General features: G+C 39.9%; 1 pseudogene; it reads right to left on the bottom strand.

Moving 5' to 3' along the window:
* Positions 1 to 6,175: 6,175 nt before the first annotated feature.
* Positions 6,176 to 6,316, bottom strand: LOC147033076 (signal recognition particle RNA; annotated as a pseudogene).
* Positions 6,317 to 7,854: the final 1,538 nt, after the last annotated feature.

Here is a 7,854-nt window from a genome sequence, read left to right as displayed (position 1 = left end):
CTAAAGGCAAATTGATTGTCATTAAATATAGAGAAAGCTAATTTTATGTTTTTCAGTAATTTGATCTCTGTGCTTTCTGGACCTATTTCATTTGATGATACAAATACATTGAGGATTCATTAAAAAAAAAGTTTATAGGACTCTTGATTGATGAAGAATTAACATGCAAAATGCTTAAAGTTACTTCATGCAAATCCATTCTCAAAGTATTGGTGTCATAAATAAATTTGAAATCTTATTTTCCGAAATGAGTTCTTCTTATGCTATTGTCCACCTTGATATTGTCTCAACTGAATTGCGACAAAGTTGTTTGGGGCAACTCCTCAAAATTACAGCTCGACAAATATTGGTGTTCCAAAAAAAGAGCTGTGAGAATTATATGCAATGAAGGTTCACAAGCACGTTCAAATATTATTATTTACTAGACGACCCGTGAACCCGTTCGATTCTCGTTGTGACAGTGGTTGATAAAAAAATCATTAAAAAAATAAAACAAGAAAAAACAACATAGCTCCAGCGAACTATACTGCTGAGGTCGTTTGCATTGATCAAATTCTCCCGAAGAGTTCTTGATTGCATCAGGAATTGATTTTTTAATATTTTTTTTCGTTGCCCGATTTGAACGAAACTTGAGACTGCCAACGCAGGATAATGGTGAGTAAGGTGGCCTGAAAATTTTTGCGCTATCGTGTACCGTTTTGGCTGTATTTCGGGAACATTCATACATACAAACATACATATTCAAGATGAGAGTTTTAGTAATATATAGATAGATGATACTAAGATTCTGAAAATAGAATAACTATACATTTTCATTTCAGGTTACTAATGTTCTGGCTGAATCGAAATGAGATCCCCCAAAAAGCTCAAATTCCTGTTTAAAATGAAGTCATTCATAATTACCTAACAAGACAAGTAAAATGTATAATTTACAACAAAGAAGAACTTCCTTTACAAACAAAATTATTGACGGAACACAAATGACGTAGCACAAACAACTTGCTCTGAATGACATTGCTCGAACGACTCGCTCATGATGACGGAGCATGAACAACTTGCTCAGAATGATGTGGCATTGGAAAAGCATACGCAGTTTGTGAACGATTCGCTCAGAATGACGTAGTGCGTTTGTTGTTGTTGTTGTTGTTGTTGTTGTTGTTGTTGTTGTTGTTCAATAATTAAATCCACACTGAAGAGAAAACCCGTTATCAGAACACGCATTATACAAGGGTCCCACATCAGTGCGCGACCTCACCAATGCTCTTGTGGCTGAATGGAAGCAAATCCCTGCAGCAATATTCCAACATCCAGTGGAAGGCCTTTCCAGAAGAGTGGAGGATGTTATCGCAGCAAAGGGGAAACCAGCTCTATATTAATGCCCATTATTTTGGAATGAGATGTTGGATGAGCAGGTGTCCACCTACTTTTGGCCATGAAGTGCTTCTTGGGGCATTGGGAATGATAACATTGGTGCTCCCACCAGGAGGGCAGGAGTGTCCATCTCAGCCCACCTTTTAAAAGTGATGATAATTAAAGTGGTGCTATTACCACAAAGTGACACTTTTTTTCTGGAACATACTGTACACTTGAAAAAAATTTGAATATACTGTAACCATTTTTGGCCTTGCTGCATAACACTGTAATGTTGTTACACGATAACATGCAACAAAAATAGAATGGGAAAACAGGGAGTGTTAACCTCATTCGCTACTGAACTCTGCCAAGTGAAGGTGGCTCCGAGATTAACATGGGGTGCGGGTTTCTGGGGGCACTTTCAGGCCATAAATGTGTGCTGGACACAAAATGGGGGTCGTGGTTGAGTGGAGCGCTAGAGCTATTGAGGCGATGTTGAACAGATGTTAGCACATACTTGCACTTGGAACTACATGCCAAAACGTTCCAAACACACGCATCTGTAATGGCAGGGAGCATCCATAGTTCCCTGACATCTTCAAACATTATTGATGGGTGTCTGGGGTGGTGACTGTGGTTGCAGCGTTCATAGCGGTTGTGGTGAGGTAAGTGAGGTAAGTGGGCTTGAATGGATGTAGGGATTTGTATAAGGGCATTGTGATGGTTATATGAATGGTGTAGCGTTCTTTTTCGAGTACAGCAAAGATCGAAGGTGATGGTTGATTCTGGAATGGCGCAAAGTTTGAATGGGGTTTTGGCGGCATATGCAAATGAGCTGTTTGTTGTTACTTGCAGGCATGCATGAAGAAAAGATTGTGTGTGTGTGTGTGTGTGTGTGTGTGTGTGTGTGTGTGTGTGTGTGTGTGTGTGTGTGTGTGTGTGTGTGTGTGTGTGTGTGTGTGTGTGTGTGTGTGTGTAGCAATGTGAATATAATGGATAAACGATAAAGATAAAGACCTGCTGAGAAGCCATCACAACACATTTTGTCCCATAAACCCACGAGACATGAAGGAAGGGCTATCTAAAACGAATACTTATGAAATAACTGTTTCAGGAGCACAAAATGTTGTATGCCATAGCCTAAGTGGGAGTGCCAGCTAAGCAGAACCGCAACATGTACTAGCTAAACCCGCGCTCCACACGAAGTTTCGAAGGTGAGGGTTCGTTCGGACATCAACATATCCAGTGTTTTCATATACATGATTTATAGAATTTCTTCATATACAATGTTTCTTGTTGCATTTTTTGTGTCAAATACACCTTCTGAGATAGTCAGCATGTGCACATGAGGGTTTTACATTGCAGACACTGTTTTCTAGGAGTGGCATTACACCTCTCAGCAGTGATGGTCTGTCGACGACAGACGTAATGATGTCAGCGAATGACGATGATGTCATGACGTCATAACGCCTCTCAGTGGTGACGTCACACGTCGCCATGCAAACAAATGTAAAAATTAGAAAGTCGCCAAAAATTCCCAATCCTGTCGTCTGATGCGATCTCACATAGCCTATGCTGTACATTAGACTACAGAGCACCCGCATGCCAAAAGTGGTGACAATCCATCAAGCAGTTTCAGAGGAGATACGTCACCAAAATATGGCTTAGCGTATTCATATTATAATAATTTGGGGTACCCAGTATTGCCGGGCAATGCTGGGTCCCTCCTCCCACCCTTTTCCCTCCCTCATTCCACCCCTTGTTCCCACCTCGTCCCATCCTATCTCCCTTCAGACTTTCACCACACCCCTTCCACTGCCTACCATCCCACACCTTTCCCTCCCTCAGAGCTGTACATACGTCCACCATTTTGTGAAGGCCGCACTGCGCATAAGCCTCAGGCCTTAGGCTTCAGGCCTCTGGTGTCAGCCCATGGGCTCATATAATTGGAATTTTCTGAGCTCCATAACAATGATGTAATATGTGTGCACATAAGCATTTCTGGTATGGGAGCTATCAAGGCAGCAGTCTGTTGCCTTGATACTGCCTATATAAAGGAACAAGCAATTTGTATAATAAATGATGATTTTGGGAAGTAATTTCGGTTTTAGCCTGAGTTTTCAAGGCTGATTAGTGTAATAATACCGAAGGGTCGCCCATCATAAGCATCAGGCATGTTTTTGCTGCATCATGTAATCCGGGTAACTCTACATTTGACTGTAATATAAGGTAACCATTTTAAATTACACTCAAGAATACTTCTGACTTTCCGCACATTTGAAGACTGAACAATGCATCTTCAATCATGAAAGTTTTGATTACAACACATGCAGAGGAGAGAAAATAGCATTGGAGGTAATGCATATTGATACTACAAAGTATTAAAAAAAATGTTTGAGGCTTTTCTTAAAACAACGACAACCTGGCATTTTGAAGGCCTTTAATGTTATAAACCAGCAAAATAAATTCAAGTTTCTGTTCGTAATTTTGGTTTTAGCCCGAATTTTCAAGGCTGAACAGTATGAAAATAGAGAATGGTCACTCGTCATGTTAACATACAGTAATAACATATATATATATATATATATATATATATATATATATATATATATATATATATATATATATATATATATATATATATATATATATATATATATATATATATATATATATATATATATATATATATATATATATATATATATATATATATATATATATATATATATATATATATATATATATATTGTTGCGGTCACGGGTAACGAGAAACCAGATTGTCACTCAGGGGGATTAATCCCCGGTTGTCCTTGGCATAGCCGGACCTGGGGCCACCACTCACATTTAACATTGTGGTACGGTGGGTTGTTTTAAAACCACGAACACCACCGTCAAACACGAGTTCCAGTGTCCGCTGTCTAATTATTCCGTTTAACTAGAGGTCACGTGGTTATCTGAGTGGGGAGCGCGCCCTCAGCAAAGCACTAATATTATCTGATTAGATTTTAATTATGGTGGCCGAGCGTTTTAACTGTTGGTACATGCCGCCGATTTTTTGGTCAAACCTGTGCTAATTACCTCCCAGTCTATCTCGGTTAGAACAATGTGAGACCAATGAAAGAAAGGACAAACACAGACAGGTTGGAAATCGACAAAAATTTATTAATAATAAAATAAATAAATAAAAAGGACTTTTAATTTGCTGAGGTAAATAAAGAATTTCAAAGCAAAATCAATCAAAATTCCAGGAAAGAGACAAAGAGCAGAAGCTTAATGGGGAGTGATTAACTTACAGCTAAACACAGACAAGGGTACCCAACGGATCATTCAGGGGGAGGGGAGGGGGAGAAAATCGTCTCACTCACCAGAAAGTCGTCCGTGAAGCAAAAACGTTCTGAAATGCATACGTGCGTGTCACGTCCGTCACCAGCACCTAGCCCCGGTCGTACAGCCTCTCGCTGTCGTACAATCATACAGCCTTAAACGCCAGTCTACATGCTCACTTGCCGAAGCTCTGGGCAGGACGAACCGTCTCGCTGTTGGCGATGGCCAGACACCCACACGCGTGCTTCCTTCTCCTCTTTTGCATGCCTACACCAGCTTCGTGCTCGCTTCTCTCTCGTACCTCTTTCATTCACGCTTTTTTATTATCTCAGAATGTAGCTCTTTCTTCTTCAGAACGTATCTCTTTCTCCTTTTCCTCTCCCTCAAAACGTATCTCCTCACAGAACGTCCCTCTTTCGCCTTTTCCTCTCTAAACGTCTCCTCACAAAATGCCTCTCACGCCTTCTCTCACTCGTTTTTATATCCCCGGGCTGTCTCCACGGGGTGTCGTCCACCCAGGGCCGGATTAAGACCTTTAGAGGCCCTAAGCACTGAAAAGATTGTGGTACCCCCATATATATGTGTAATCCAAAAGAAAAACAATACTAAACTGTAAAATGAAATTTTATTTTTTGAAGTTAAACAAAACTTACAGTAAGGTTTATTTAGAGTAAACGATATGGCATCAGTATTACATTGCATAAAAAAATGTGTAAAAAAACAACATTCTTGTATATGCATTTTTTTTCATTTATTGTGGCCATTTATTAATGGTTCATCCAGGGCTGCGTCCGCCCCAAGCTCACCCCACCCCGCTGGGGCACGGTTACCATGATGACCCGTGCGCTCTCAAAAAGGCGGGCATCAGAGCTCGCGAAAGAATGTTGCCGAGGAAAAACGAAGGAGGGCTTCAGAGCTCGTGAAAGATTATTGCTGAGGAAATATAAGGGCGGGCTTCAGAGCTCGTGAAAGAATGTTGAGGAAAAATGAGGGCGGGCTTCAGAGCTCGTGAAAGAAATGTGTGTAAACGTGTCTGTCATAAAGAAAAAAAGCTTCCCATAAGAGAGGGGATCTTCCCTTTACCCTTCTCAACACATCACATTTAAGAACCCATTCAACATGGGAAGGGGCTAATCTGAACATGTATTTAAGGAAATAACTGTCTGAGGACCTGGATGTGTGGATGCATTCATCAGACCGGATTCTGAAATCCGTAACAATTATATGTATATATATATATATATATATATATATATATATATATATATATATATATATATATATATATATATATATATATATATATATATATATATATATATATATATATATATATATATATATATGTTGTTGTTGTTGTTGTTCGTCTTTCGGCTGCTCCCGTTAGGGGTCGCCACAGCAGATCATCCGTTATGATCCGCATACTGATTTGGCACAGGTTTTACGCCGGATGCCCTTCCTGACGCAACCCTGGTCGCCTCTTACGACACAGGGATAAGGATTGGGTTTCGCCATGATTCCGGGATGCCCTACACCCTCTCATAGCGTGGTCCAGCGCATAGCTCCCGTCCTCAAGCGATCCTCCAACCCAAGCCTCCGAGTAGCCGGATTACAGGCGCACGCCACTACGCCCGGTCATATATATATATATATATATATATATATATATATATATATATATATATATATATATATATATATATATATATATATATATATATATATATATATATATATATATATATACATATTTACGACCAGAGTTGTCAGATCGACGATGAGGGGGTATCCTTGGTTCCCCTTGGACTTACTGTGCCTGAGTTCACCGAGCACAAACTTCGTGTAGTGGTGAGTTGCTCGGCAACCGTGAAAGCTATTTAGTCAACCAAGTGGTCCAGTGTCCTCCGTATAATTGCCGTTGAACTGGAGGTCACGCCCTCAGCTTTGCACCAAACTCATCTTAATTAGATCTTCAATGGGGGGGGGGGCCGAACAACCGCCAGTGCATCCCGGAATTGGATGAAATCCAATTAATTGGGGAATTATAACCTCCCAGATTCACCTTGGTGCAAACAGCGCTGGACCAATGGGGGAAAAGCCAAACAGAGACAGGTCAGAAATGAAGTTTAACAAGAGGATTTACTATTTACAAAACAATGTAAAATGCGATGGTACACAAGTAACAAAAAAAAAAGAGAAAATGTAATATAATATGTTGTGGTATTGGGAGTTACATTAATATTAATGAATGCATGATGACCCGGAACTGACAGGAGGAACCAAGAGTGACGTCAGAGAGCTGTGGAGCAAGGGCAGCAGGAGACGCCATTAAAAACGGTTGAGCTGAAGAACCCACGTGTGGGCTGACTGCTATACAACAAATGGACACACAAATAACTCTGGGGAACAAATTTTTTCTTATTATCTGTTGCATGAGATTTTTCAACTTATTCTATGTCTTTTTTCAACACTGATTTCAAATCTGAAATCGGTTTTCCTCGTCATGCTCTAATTTTCATGCAATTTGAAACTTGCAATTTTCGCAAAAAAGGACACCCATTGCTATTTGCACTTGGGATAACTTGAGAACTAAGGTTGAGATTTCGGACTTTAGTGGAAATATACGATGCCTAAACTGCTAAATAACTATAGACCGTATTCGTTTTGCTGCTAACGATTTGCTCATGATTTATTTGACATCAATTTTCTTTATCTTTATTGATATTTATTTATCTTTATTGCTATATTCTTTGACTTTATATTTTTCTTTGTTTCAGATCTGATCATGGCTTCTTCAATAAGACATAAATGTGTAAATAATCCTGATGCATTTTGTTATGTGTGTGGCTGTTACACACTACTTCGTCAAAAGCGCAATATGACATCGTTTGTAAGGCGTGCCTATAAAGCCTATTTTGATGTTCCCCTTGGCGACAAAGACAAGAAATGGGCTCCTCATATTGTATGTCATAATTGTGAGGAAATGCTTCGTGACTGGACAAAAGGAAAACGAAAGGGTCTGTCTTTTGGAGTTCCCATGGTTTGGCGAAAACCCAAGGACCCCATATATATGTGGACCCCCCCCCCCCCCCGTAACTGACTGCTATTTTTGACTGGTCAACACAAAGGGTGTCGGCAAGAAAAACTGGCAAAATATCTCCTATCCCTGTATTC

The sequence above is a fragment of the Eptatretus burgeri genome, chromosome 2 (genome assembly GCF_056783735.1).
Source record: "Eptatretus burgeri isolate ZD-2024b chromosome 2, Ebu_testis_v1, whole genome shotgun sequence".
Lineage (NCBI taxonomy): Eukaryota > Metazoa > Chordata > Myxini > Myxiniformes > Myxinidae > Eptatretus > Eptatretus burgeri.
This window is presented reverse-complemented; position numbering and strand designations above follow the sequence as displayed.